This window comes from Mustela erminea, chromosome 15 (assembly GCF_009829155.1).
Source record: "Mustela erminea isolate mMusErm1 chromosome 15, mMusErm1.Pri, whole genome shotgun sequence".
In the NCBI taxonomy this organism is placed as follows: domain Eukaryota; kingdom Metazoa; phylum Chordata; class Mammalia; order Carnivora; family Mustelidae; genus Mustela; species Mustela erminea.
In genome coordinates this window covers 81710312-81725505 of record NC_045628.1, presented here as the reverse complement: position 1 = coordinate 81725505, position 15194 = coordinate 81710312, and positions in this window count along the sequence as shown.

The following is a 15194-nucleotide window of genomic DNA, read 5'->3' as shown; positions in this document are numbered from 1 at the left end:
AGATGTATGCAAACTTTAAACCATATGCACACAACGCTCACATCCACAATTCACACATGCCACACACAATCAGGCTGGTGTTTGATGATTATTAACAGGAAAGCACAATTAGAGTTTTTTTGATTACAGTCTTGTTTAAACTTTTGCTTCATCAAAAATGTAAACGACCAACAAAAGAAGAAATCCCTACTTTTATCCTAGTGTAGTGTATATCTCTTTTCTCAAATTTTTATGATCACTATTAGGAAAGGAGTATGTTCTGGAATTATCAACACAATGTGGCTACCAGCTTCATCCGCCTCCCTGTAACACTGAGCCCCCTCGACAAGCCTGGGTAGCAGCAGAGATTTCATTTAATAAGTAAGATCTTGGGTTCAGCTGACAGATCTGCGACAGTCCCTAATATCAGCTTGCCAAACCTTTGTTAAATACCAACTGTGGCCTTGTTCTAGGCAGTGAGGGATGATTAACAAAAGGTTGGTGCCCTTTGGGCAGTCATTGTTTTATAGGGAATTCTAGAAGCAGGAAGGAAGGAAGGTCTCAGGGGGGTAGCCTTTGAACTGAATCAGTCTTTAAAGATAAATTGGGCAACAGAATTAGAGAGCGGAAGGGAAAAGACCGTTTTGGAAGGTGGACCTTTCAGAAACAGCAAATAACTTGAGCAAAAGCATGGGCACAAAAAAGCCAGCGCATTTGGAGAATTTCAAAACATTTTGCATGACTGAGTATAAGGAGCACGAGAGGGTCTTTTGAGAAATACGGCTGGAGAGGTAATGAGGGGCCAGATCTTGTGTCACACAAAGGACCTCTTATGCCACACAAAGGAATTTGGATTTTTTTTCTCTTTAGGCATAAGGAAGCCATTGAAGGGCTTTAAACAGGCAGCAATGTAATCAGATTTACTCTTTGGAAATAAGACCTCCTGATTAGTTAATGAGCTCGTATTTCTTTTCTTGTGTGTCAACCATTGTTTTATTGCTTGGTCTTTAGACTCTATTATTGATTGAAATAACAAAATGATGGGAGTTAAGAGGCTGTGCTACTTAACCTTCCAAAGTCTGTTTCATCTACTTTCCAAGTAGTGATTATACTATCTGCTTTACCTCACTGGTCTGGGGTAGGACTAAAATAAGATATGGGCAAAAAAACTAGCTGGCAATACTATTGCTTTAATATGCGCTGGACTCCACCAGTTAGCTGGTACCAAACAGAGTAGAAATAAATCTGTATTTACATTTGGACCAATTATGAACAAAATTGGAAAATATTTGGGCTAGCACAAATCTCATAAACCCCTGAGTCTTTCATTTTATTTTGCATTTTAAAATGTTGATGTCTGATTTTGTTTATTAAGGATAGAGTCTTGGCTTGGTATTTTTTAAAGCTCATTAGATGATTTGAATGTGCAGTTAGACTTGAAAACCCCTTTTCTAGTCTTATGTGGCTTTACAAGTAGGTCTCTTTAAATTCTCCAGTAATGCATAATTCAGATGTTATAAAGACTGTACTAAACCATACAGAAAAAAACAAAGGTAGCTATTGAGTTCATTTTATGAAACAACACCAGTCCTAATAACAAAAAAGTAAAACTTAAAAAAAATTCACCCAAAGACATTAAGCTATAAATTCATCTTTCTTATGAATGTAGTTATGGAAATCATAAAGAAAATACTATAAAAATATTTAAACTGTATATTAAAGGAATAGGCCAGGTCAAATTTATTTGAGGAGCTGAAAGATGTCTTAATATTAGGAAATTTGTAATTGTAATGCATCATTACTTAAATAATATTTATTGAGTAATATAAAATGGCCAATACAAAAGCAATGGGTATATAAGATAAACATGGTCTCCACCCCCACAAAATGTATGCTTTAGTATGAAGATAACAGTAAATTAGTTGTATACATCAAAGACGAAATAAGAAAAATATTAATAAATACCCAATGGTATTGAATAAATTTAAACACCAAAACACTGTTAGAGTAGGAATAGAAGATACATTTTTAGCATCATATCATAATGAAATATACTCCCTTCTAGTATCCAATAGCTTGTGAAAATCGGGATAAAAGCTGCCTGTTGATATCATAATTTTCATTGTTCTAGGTTTTCCAGCCAAGAGAAAAATAAATAAATAATAAGAAAGTTTATTTATAAATAAAAATAAATAAATAATAATAATAAATAACAATCATTTGAAGAAATTTGATTTTCTACCTAGAAACAAAGTGAATCATCTGAAAATTATTAAGATTAATTTTTGAAGGTTAGTTTAAAAACTAGATAAGAGATAAATATACAAATTTAGTAACTTTCATATATGTATTTTAAGAATTAAAATTATTTCTTTCACTTTATACTCCCATACCTGATTCTCAGAAAAGAGGACACATCCCTTTCTCAAAAAGTGTGCTTTATGGAGTATTCCCTCATTTGATAGGACAGCTGGCTACATTACCCCGTCATTCAGACCGTGAAATGATACGTGAGCCCTCCTAATTTCACAACTACATAGGGAAGTGAGTATTATGATTACAGCATTTTACATATAAAGAAATGCTGCAAGGTCACACAGCTAGCAAGCAGAAGTGACAGGACTCAAGCCAAATCTGACACTAAAACTCATATTTTGTGAATTATACCGCACAAATCAATTGGTAAATCTTCCAATCAAGAAAAAGAGAAAAATCATAAGCTTAAAAAAGATAAAGAAAATATAAGTTTAAAGCCATACAAAGAATTACAAAGTAAAAGATCCATGCATTTGCTTGCATAAACATTTTCAAAAACTTGATCAGGTCCTCAAATTGATAAAAAGCATCCACAAAAAGCTTACAACTGACATTATACTTAATAGTAAAAGACCGACTGCTTTCTCCTAAGAATGAGAATAAGCTAATGATATTTCTACTCTCACCATTTTCATTTAATATTGTACTAAAGTTCTGGCCAGTAAGATAAGGAAATTGGATTTTTTTTTCTCTTTAGGCAAGAAAAGCAAAAATTAAAGGCACACAGGCTGGGAATGGAGGCATAAAACTGCATAGTACTTACAGACAATATGATCTACTATGTAAAAATCCTAAAGAATCTTCAAAAAGCCTACTAGACCTAGTAAGCAAGTTTAACAAGGTCATAGAATCAATACACAAGACTATATTTGTTCCTCTCTACATGGCAGCAAATAATATGCAAATAAAATTGAGAAAGCAATTCTTTTCAAAATATCATCAAAAATAACAAACTACTTAGAAACAAATTTTTTTAAAAAGTACAGGACCTATGCACTGAAAACTACAAATGAGCAAAATTAAAGTGGACCTAAATAAACCCACAATCCCAATGCTGTAAATGGCAGTGGGAAGGATAGTACTGAGGGACTGGGAACAGATCCCTCTGTCCACGGGCACAGAAAAAAAAGGCATGCTTTAAAAGAGCAACTAGCATATGTAAGAGACAACATTAGAACTCTGTCAAGCAGCAGAGGAACTGCAAGAAAGCTCCTCAGGTCAGAGAGACTGGAGAACAACATGGTTTATGTACCCACCCCACCTTAAAAGACTACACCAGAGCACAATCTGGATGCCATAAGCTGTTAGTTCAGGCACACAATGTGCATTATGGGCACTATAAACAAAAACCATTCCTTTAAGTTTAGGAGAAGTAACCATTTTGCCTAACCTAGAAACAAATACAGAAACTCAAGCAAAATGGGGACACAGAGGAATATGCTCAAAAATAAAACAAAACAAAATCTCAAAAAAAAAAAACCAAAAAACTTCTAAATGAAACAGAGATAAACAATATATAATATGCCTGTTCTAGAATTTAAAGTAATGATTGTAGAAATACTAGCTGAGCTGGAGAAAAGAGTGGAAGAACACAGTGAGATCTTCAATAAAGAGATAGAAAATAGTTAAAAAACCACAGTGGAAGAAAACAATGACAAACAAAAAACACTCTAATCAACAGTTGCTTGAAAGGTTCAGAAGAACATATCAGTGATCTGGAAGACAGAGTAATGGAAAGCACACGAGCTGAATGTCAAAAAAAAGAAAAGAATTTTTAAAATGAGGATAAATTAAGAAACCTCTTGAACAACATCATGCCAACAAACATTTAAATTATAGGAGTCCCAGAAGGATAGTGTAAGAAAGCTGTAGAAAACATATTTTAAGAAATAATAATTGAGGGGCGCCTGGGTGGCTCAGTGGTTTGGGCTGCTGCCTTCGGCTCGGGTCATGATCTCAGGGTCCTGGGATCGAGCCCCGCATCGGGCTCCCTGCTCCACAGGAAGCCTGCTTCCCTCTCTCTCTCTCTCTCTCTCTGCCTGCCTCTTTGCCTACTTGTGATCTCTGTCTGTCAAATAAATAAATAAAATCTTTAAAAAAAAAAAAAAAGAAATAATAATTGATACTTTCCTAAACTAAAGAGAAAAATAGACATCCAATTTCAAGAGAACAGAGAGGTCCAAACAAGATGAACTCAAGAATGTCCACACCACAGAAAATAATAATTAAAATGTCAAAGTTTAAAGATAAGAGAGCACCTTCAAAGAAGCAAGAGAGAAACAAAAATTTAACTACAATGGAAAACCTTTACATTCATTAGCTAATTTTTCAGCAGAAACTTTGAAAGCCAGAAGAAAGTAGCATGATATATCCAGAGTGCTGAAAGGAAAAAAAAAAATCTACCAACAAGAATACTCTACCTGGCAAGATTATCATTCAGATTTGAAGGAGAAATAAAGAATTTCTTAGAAAAACAAAAAATAAAGGAGTTAATCACCACTAAACCAGTCTTACAAGTAATTTTAAAGGGATGTCATTAAGTAGAAAAGAAGTGGTTATAATTAGCAATGAGAAAACTATGAATTAAAAGCATAAAATATGACAGCATACACATAAAATATGGAGAAGGGAGTAAAAAAGGAACAGAGAGAAAAATTTTTTTTCTGCTTTTAGTTTTTTTTTTTAAACTATTTGAATATAAATGACCATTAAATAAATATGGACTGCTATTTATTTAAGACCTTACATATAAACCTCATGGTAACTACAAACCCTAAACCTATGGTAGATAAAGAAAAATAAAGAGAAAGAAAGCCAAAACAAAAACAAACGAAAAGAAAAGAGAAAAACACTAGACACTCATTGATCAAAAAGAGCAATAGAAGAAAGGAACAATGAAGAACTATGAAAATAACCAGATAATGACTTTTTAATGGCAATAAGTACATGCCTATCAATAATTATTTTAAGTGTAAATTGCCTAAATGCCCTAGTTAAAGGACACAGAGTGGTAAAATGGACAGAAAAGTAAGATCCATCTATATGCTGCCTACAAGAGACTCACTTCAGATCTAAAGACACATACAGACTAAAAGTGAAGTGTCGGAGGCAGGCCCCTGGCCAGGGCGGCCTCCGCCATTAAAAGATGGCGCCTGGCTAGTTGCCAGGTTAGGATTGCCTCGTGAGACTAAGCGGAACGCCCAAAGAGGAAGTAAACAGCATTGGTTGCTAGCGAAATTGTTCGTTTAGGTGCACAGCCTGATTTGCTCCCTCCTGTACCCTGCTCGCTGATTGGTCATGTAAGCGTATATAAGTGTGTAGACTTGCGGAAATAGAGAGAGAGAAGAGAGAGAAGATGCATCCGAACCAGGGCGTCTTGTCGTCCTTGCGGGGCGAGGGCGATAGTGAAGAGATGGAAAACCATTCACCATGCAAATAGAAGTGGAAAAAAAAAGCTAGAGTAGCAATACTTAGACAAAATAGATTTAAGAGACAAACTATAACAAAAAACAAAGGTAGCACATAATGATAAAGGGGTAGATCCGAGAAGAGGATATAACAATTGTTGATATCTACATACACCAAATTGTAATACTTAAATGGATAAAGCAAAAGTTAGTGGACATAAAGAGAGAAATTGATGGTAAGACAATAATTGTAGGGGACTTCAACACTCTACTTACATCAATGGATAGATTACCAAACAGAAAATCAATAAGGAGACAATGTCTATAAAGGACACATTGGACCAAAAGGACATAACTGATATATACAGAACATTCCAACCAAAAGCTATAGAACACACATTCTTTTCAAGTGCACATGAACATTCTCCAGAATAGATCACAACTTAAAATATAAATCAAACCTCAATAAATTTAAGAAGATTGAAATCACACCAGGGCTCTTTTCTGACCATAATGCTATGAAATTAGAAATAATACATTAAGAAGATCATTCACCATGGTCAGGTGGAACTTATTTCCAATATGCAAAGATGGTTCAATATTTGCAAATCAATCAACGTGATACAACACATCAACAAAATGAAGGATAAAAATCATCTGATCATCTCAATAGATGCAGAAAAAGCATTTGACAAGATTCAACATCCATTCATGATAAAAACTTTTAGCAAAACGTGCTAAGGGGAACATATCTCAACATAATAAAGACCATATATAAAAAACTCACAGCTAACATCATATTCAGTGGTAAAAAACCGAGAGCTTTCCTTCAGGAACAAGTTAAGGATATCCAATCTCACCACTTTTATTCAACATAGTACTGGAAGTCTTAGCCAACAGCAATCACACCAGGAAAAAAAAAAAAGAGTTATTCATATTAGTAAAGAAGAAGTTGAATAGTCACTACTTGCAGGTGACATGATAGTATACATAGAAAATCCCAAAGACTCCACCAAAAACTACTGGAAATAATAAATGAATTCCGTAAACTGGCAGGATAAAAGATCAAATGCCAGAAATCAGTAGCACTTCTATACACTACCAGTGAGTTGCAAAAAGAGAAATTTTTTAAAAATTCTCTTACAATTATACCAAAAAGACTAAAATACCCAGGACTAAATTGAACCAAAGAGGTGAAAGACCTGTACTCCAAAAACTACAAACACTGGTGAAAGAAATTGAATATGACACAAACAGATGGGGAGATATTCCATGCTCATGGATTGGAAGAGTTATTATTGTCAAAATGTCCACATTACCCAAAGCAATCTATAGATTCAATGAAATCCATATCAAAATATCTACAGCATTTTACACAAAATTGGAACAAATAAAACTAAAATTTGTATGGAACCACAGAGGACCCCAGGTAGCCAAAGCAATCTTGAAAAAGAAGAAGAAAGCTGGAGGTATCACGGTTCCAGATTTCAGAATATACTACAAAGCTGTAGTAATCAAAACAATATGGTATTAGCACAAAAATAGACAGGTCAATAGAACAAAATAAAGTTATCAGAAATAAGCCTGCAATTATATGGCCACTTAATCTATGACAAAGGAGGTAATAATACAGAATGGGGGGAAAACAATCTTTTCAATAAATTGTTCTGGGAAAACTGGACAGCTACATGTAAAAGAATGAAAGTAGACTACTATCTAACACTATACACAAAAATAACCTCAAAATGGAATAAAGACCAAAACATTGGGCCTGAAAACATAAACTTCCTAGAGGAGAACACAAGCAGTAATTTCTCTGACATTGGCTATAGCAGCATATTCCTAGACATGTCTTCTGAGGCAGAGAGAATGAAAGCAAAAATGAACTACTGGGGCTATATCAAAATAAAAAGCTTTTGCACAGCAAAGGAAACCAAGAAAACAAAAAGACCCTCTCCTGAATGGGAGGATATATTTACAAATGGCATATCCAAAATATATAAAGAACTTATACAGCTGTGCATCAAAATAATAATAATAATTCATTTAAAAATGGGTTGCAGGCCTGAATAGATATTTTTCCAAAGAAGACATATAGATGGTCAACAGACAACAGACTCATGAAATCATGCTTAACATCACTAATGATTAGGGAAATGCAAATCAAAGCCACGATAAGATATCAACTCACACATCTTAGAATGGCTAAAATCAAGAAGACAAGAAACAATGAGTATTGACAAAGATGAGGAGGAAAAGGAACCCTCATGCCTTAATTGGTGGGAATGTAAACTGGCATAGCCACTGTGGAAAACAGTATGGAGGTACCTCAAACTATTAAAAAAGAAATGCCATATGATCCAATAATTCCACCATTGGGTCTTTATCCAGGGAAAATGAAAACATTAACTCAAAAAGACATGTGCACCACTATGTTTATTGCTGCATCATTTACAATAGCCAAGACATGGAAGCAACCTGATGGCCACTTGTCCATCAACAGATGAATGCCTAAGAAAATGTAGTGTAATACACAGTGTTAGTTTCCACCTATCAAATTTAAAAGCTTTCAAAATACAATCAGTTGATTCAAGAAATGCTTCTGTGAGACAGACACTCTCTCTCATGCATGGATTTTGGAAATATAAATTTGTATAACCCTTTAAGGTACAATTTGGAAACATTATTCTAAGAGCCTTAGCAACATTATTATACTTTGAGACAATAATTTTATTTGAGACAATAATTTTATTTTATTTTTTTTTAAGATTTTATTTATTTATTTGAGAAAGAGACAATGAGAGAGAGCATGAGCGAGGAGAAGGTCAGAGAGAGAAGCAGACTCCCTGTGGAGCTGGGAGCCCGATGCGGGACTCGATCCAGGAACTCTGGGATCATGACCCGAGCCGAAGGCAGTCGTCCAACCAACTGAGCCACCCATGCATCCCGAGACAATAATTTTAATAATAAACTCGATTCTTTAAAAATAATCCAATAAGGGGCGCCTGAGTGGCTCAGTGGGGTAAGCCTCTGCCTTTGGCTCAGATCACGATCTCAGGGTCCTGGGATCGAGCCCTGCATTGGGCTCTCCGCTCAGCAGAGACCTGCTTCCCCCTCTCTCTCTGCCTGCCTCTCTGCCTACTTGTGATCTCTCTGTTAAATAAATAAATAAAATCTTTTTTAAAAATTTTAAAAATAATCCAATAAGTACACGACAATGTTCATTATAGAAGTAAATATAATCATTAAAACTGTAAATCAAAATTCTTAATAGGACACTGCCCAAATAAATTTTAAAATGTACAGTAATTAAACAGTAATTGCATAATTTAAATGAATGACAATAAAGACTTTGTAATAACATCAAAAACTGTTTCTGTGATAGTATTAATTAGGACAAAGAAATACAACTATATATAAAATATGATATAAACTAAGCAAATAACTTTCTGAAGACAATAAGGAACATTCTAAAATGGTTACAGAGATTATTTCTGAGCCTTGGGATTACAGGATACATTACAAGATGGAAATCATTGTAAATGGCTGGTAATATTTCTCTGAACTGATAAACTTATGCCCCTCTTTATATAATGGTACAAACCTCTTTCACCAATCTCTTAGTATCATTCTTCGTAGTACTTTTCCCTATCTGAAAAATCTTAAATGAGTCACTCAACTTATTTGTGGTCTCTCCCTTTATTAAATGGAAGCTCTGTGAAAACAATGAACTTTTTGTTTTCTTCACTGTCACATCCTCAGCACCTAGGACAGTGCCTGTCCACAATGCACTCAACACATATTTGTGGAATGAATGAAATATATATAAAGACAACATTACAAATATCAGCTGTGATTCTTTCAAATGAGGATGAGAACAATGGTGTTGTCTCCATCAACCAAGTGACTCTCAAATAAATTAATCTAGATAGTTTCACCAAGGAAAAATTTTAATCTAAAATATTTATGTATTTGTTATATAGAACTGGTAAAATTCTTTTTCAATTACCTGGATAATATCTCAACTTGAGATATTATCTCACCATGCTATTTTATAGTAATTATTAAAAGAATTTACATATGCTTCCAAGATTCAAATCTCAGGTTAATTTAGTTCAGGATCATACAGAGCATGTGTATTCAACTCCCATTGCTCCTAAGAGCCATGAAGTGACAACATGGAAGCACAAAGAGGAATGAACTCATACAACAAAGAAAGCAAGGAAGAGGGATATCAGTAGACAAGAAACTTCAACAAATTTCCAGAAGACAGAAAGCAGATGAATAGGGCAGCAAAGGAAGCTAGAGCCCAGAATATAAAAGTTGGAGACACATAGGAGGGAGCCAGGCTGCCATCTGGAGGTCAGAGGAGTTTTGGGCCTCAGAAATGGCAGGTAGAGTGAGCAGAAACAAAAAAGAAGGCGAAAACCAGAGGGAATGATTGAATGTCTACGTAATAGCTGTGCCAATCTCCTATCTTTCCATCCCCCTCCACTCCCTCCGGAGCATGTGGAAGGCCAACATTCACTATTCAAAATAATAATAAAGGAAGTTTTCATAAAAGAAACTATACAAAACCTAGGAAACTGTAATCTGTTGTAAATATTTCATGACAGAGTACTCTTTCTAGCATTGAAGAGCTAGCATCGATTCCAATGCAGATGCCCCATGTTAGGGCTTCAAAAACCATTTGTGATGAAGGACCAGGTCCTTTATAAAAATTTTTTAATCCATTACAGACTGTAACTTTTTAAAATACAATAGAAAAGAATTACTAGAAAAATATAATTTTAAAGGCAAAATTATACAAAGTAGAAGCCAAAATGTTTTAAAATCCAAGAGACACAAGATTTCATTTTATCAAAATCAGAATAAACTTAAAGTAAGAAAAAAAAGAATTACAAAACAGTACACATTTATTGAAAGTGTATATATAAGCAATTAAAATAGAGAATTATTATTTAAGAAATTTTTGTCATTCTGCAGTTGTAATTAGAATTATGAAAGAAATAGTGATTAAAAAAAAATAGAGTGGCGCCTGGGTGGCTCAGTTGGTTAAGTGTCTGACTCTTGATTTTGGCTCAGGTTATGATCTCAGGGTCCTGGATTTGAGCCCTGTGTTGGGCTCCATGCTCACCAGGGAGGCTGTCTGAGGGTTCTCTCTCTCCCTCTCCTTCTGCCCCTCCCCCCACTCCTGCTTGCTTTCCCTCTCTCTCAAATAAAATTAATAAATCTTAAAAAAAATAGTTACTTCTCATACAAAATAGTGTCTGGGTCCAGCTTCTGTGTCTAAAATAGAAATATTTTAAAAATTATAAATTTATATAATTATTAGAAATATACATATTCAGATATAATATTTGTGTATATATTGCCATGGTAATAATGTATATGTATGTATAATATACACATGAATATGTATACTTTTAACAATTATATACATTTATAAATAATAATGAATAAACCAAATATATATGATATATTAATATGTATTTATGAATATATTTGACATCTGAGATTATATAATATATTTTGCCTTTTTAAAAGATTTTGTTTGGGACGCCTGGGTGGCTCAGTTGGTTAAGCAGCTGCCTTCGGCTCAGGTCACGATCCCAGCGTCCTGGGATCGAGTCCCACATCGGGCTCCTTGCTCAGCAGGAAGCCTGCTTCTCCCTCTACCTCTGCCTGCCGTTCTGTCTGCCTGTGCTCACTCTCTCTCCCTCTCTCTCTGATAAATAAATAAAATCTTGAAAAAAAAAAAATAAAAAAAAAAAAAATAAAAGATTTTGTTTATTTATTTTAGAGAGAGAGGGAGTGTGAGCAGGTTGGGGGCATAGAGAGAGAGACAGAGAATCTCAAGCAGACACTATGCTGAACCTAGAGCCTGATGTGGGGTTTGATCTCATGATCCTGAGATTGTTACCCAAGCCAAAACCAAGAAATGGAGGCTTAAATGACTCAGTCACACATTCTCTCCTATTTTGCTTTTTATAAAGAGGTATATTGCTGTCTATTTCTCTCTTTAGGTCTGTTAATATTTGCTTTATTTATTTAGGCACTCCTATACTGGGTGCATAAATATTCACAAACATACATCTTTGCATAATATACATATTATATGTAAAAGAGAAAAAAACAGAAGCATGATAATAGTTGGGACTTTAATTCCCCACTCTCAAAAATGGATAGTTCATCCAGTTGGAGAAACAATACAGGAACAATAGTTTTGAACAATACTATAGATAAATGGACATAGGCATGTACAGAACTTTCTATCCAACAACAGCAGAAAAAATACTCTTTTCAAGCACACATGAAACATTTTCTAGGATAAAACATATGTTACATCACCAAATAAGTCTGAGCAAGTTCAAGAAGTTAGAAGTCATATCAAGTATCTTCTCTGAGCAAATGGTATGAAACAAAATCAATAAATAGTGAGGGGAAAATTGGAAAACTCATGAGTACTTGGAATGAGGAATGAAATTTTCCTGAACAACCAGTGGATCAAGAAATTAAAGGGATAAAAAAAAAATCTCAAGACAAATGAAAATAAAATTGAAAACAATCCATCCAAAATCTATGGGGTGCAGCAAAAGCTGTTCTAAGAGGGAATTCATAGCAACAAATGCCCATGTTAAAACCAAAAAAAGGATCTCAAGTAAATAATCTAACCTATACCTCAAAGAACTAAAAGAAGAAGAACAAACTGAGCACAAAGTTTGGAGAAGGAAGGAAATAATAAAGATCAGAGGGGAAATAAATGAAATAGAGAACAAGAAAATAATACAAAAGATAAACAAAACAGAGTTCATTCTTTGAAAAAAAAAAAATTGACAAACCTTTAGCTAGACCAACCAAAGAAAACACAGAGAAGACCCAAATCAAACAATTCATAAGTAAAAGAGGAGCTATGACAACCGATACCACAGAAATACAAAGAATTATAAAAAGTTGCTATTATAACTATACACCAACAAACTGTGAAACCTAGAAGAAATGCAAAAATTCCTAGAAACCTACAACCTACCAAGACTGAGTCAGGAAGAAATAAAAATTAACAGAACAACTACTAGTAAGGAGATTTATTTAGTAATTAAAAATTTCCCAATAAAGAAAATCCTAGGACCAGATGGCTTTATTGGTGGATTTTACCAAAAATTCAAAGGAAAATCAATCCTTCTCAAACTCTTCCAAAAACACAAAGAGGAGGTAACACTGTCAAACTAATTTTATGAGGGCAGCATTATCCTGATACCAAAGCCAGAAATCACACTACTAAATAGGAAAACTACAGCCCAATGTCCTTAATGAATATAGCTACCATATTTCTCAGTGAAATAGTAGTAAGCCAAATTCAGTGACACCTTGAATAAATTATTAACCACGATCAAATGGGATTTATATCAGGGATGAAAGGATGATTCAACACACGCAAATCAATGTAATACATAGTATTAATAGAATAAAAGAAAAATTATGTGATCATTTTGATAGATATAGAAAAAGCTTTTCACAAATTTAGCATCCATTTATGATTAAAAAAAAAACCAAACTCTTAACAAACTGGATACAGAAGGAATATACCTCAACACAGAAAAAGGTCACATGTAACAGCCCTTGGCTGTCATCATACTCAATGGCGAAAGGTTGGAAGCATTTCCTCTAAGTTCAGGACCAAGACAAATGTGCCTATTCTCACCACTCTTATTTAACATAGTACTGGAAGTCCTTGCCAGAGCAATCAGACAAGAAAAAGAAATAAAAGTCATGGGACTGGAAAGGGAAGAGGTAAGATTGTCTCTTATTTCCAGATAGCATGGTTTTACATGTAGAAAATTCTAAAGATTCACCAAAAACAAACAAACAAACAAAAAAACAAAAAACCTCCCAGCCCCAAAAAACAAACATGCACACACAAAAAAAGGTAGCAACAATCAACAAATTCACTAAACTTTCAGGATATTAAATTAATACACGAAAATCAGTAGTATTTCTATTAACAACAAATTATCTGAAAAAATGAAGAAAATTATTTTATTTATAATAGAATCAAAAGCAATAAAATACTTGGAAACATATTTAACCAAGAAGGGGAAAGATCTTTACACTGAAAAATATAAGACACTAATGAAAGAAATTGAAGGTGACACAAATAAGTGAAATCCAATCCATGTTCATGGATTGGAAAAATCAGGTTGTTAAAATGTCCATACTACTCAAAGCTATTTATAGATTCAATGCAATGTCTATCAAGGTTCTGATAGCATTTTTTTACAGTAATAGAAAAAGCAGCCACTTTGGAAAACAGTATGGAGATTCCTCAAGAAATTAAAAATAGAGCTTCCCTATCACCCTGCAATTGCACTACTGGGTATTTACCCCAAAGATACAGATGTAGTGAAAAGAAGGGCCATTCTGTATCCCAATGTTTATAGCAGCAATGGCCACGGTCGCCAAACTGTGGAAAGAACCAAGATGCCCTTCAACAGATGAATGGATAAGGAAGATGTGGTCCATATACACTATGGAGTATTATGCCTCCATCAGAAAGGATGAATACCCAACTTTTGTAGCAACATGGACAGGATTGGAAGAGATTATGCTGAGTGAAATAAGTCAAGCAGAGTCAATTATCATATGGTTTCACTTATTTGTGGAGCATAACAAATAGCATGGAGGACAAGGGGAGATGAGGAGAAGGGAGTTGAGGGAAATTGGAAGGGGAGGTGAACCATGAGAGACTATGGACTCCGAAAAACAGTCTGAGGGTTTTGAAGGGGGGGGGGTTTGGGGGAACCAGGTGGTGGGTATTAGAGAGGGCACAAATTGCTTGGAGCACTGGGTGTGGTACAAAAACAATGAATACTGTTATGCTGAAAAGAAATTTTTAAAAAAGAAGAAAAAAAAGAAAAAGCAATTCTAAAATTTATATGGAATTACAAAAACTGCCCAAAGCAACCCTAAGAAGAGCAAAGCAGGAGGCAGCACTCTTCCTGATTTCAAGCTGTATTATAAAGCTATTATAATCAAACCAGTAGAGCAACACTTAAAAACAGACACATAGACCAGTAGAACAGTACCAAGAGCCTAGAAATAAACCCGTTTATGTAAAATCAACTAATATTTGACAAGGGAGCCAAGAATATTCAGTGGAAAAAAATAGTCTCTTCAATAAATGGGGCTGTGGAAGTTGGATATTTACATGTAAAATAATGAAACTAGGCTCCTATCATACACAAGTCACAAAAATTAATTTGAAATGTATTAAAGACTTAAATGTAAGATCCCAAACCATAAAACTCCTAAAAGAAGACATAGTGGATAAGCTCCTTGACATTGGTCTTGGCATTTGGATTTGACACCAAAATCAAAGGCAACAAAAGCAAAAATAAAATATGTAGGACTATGTCAAACTTAAAACTCCTGCATGACAAAGGAAATAATCAACAAATGAAAAGACAACCTAGCAAATGGGAAAAAAAATTTGCA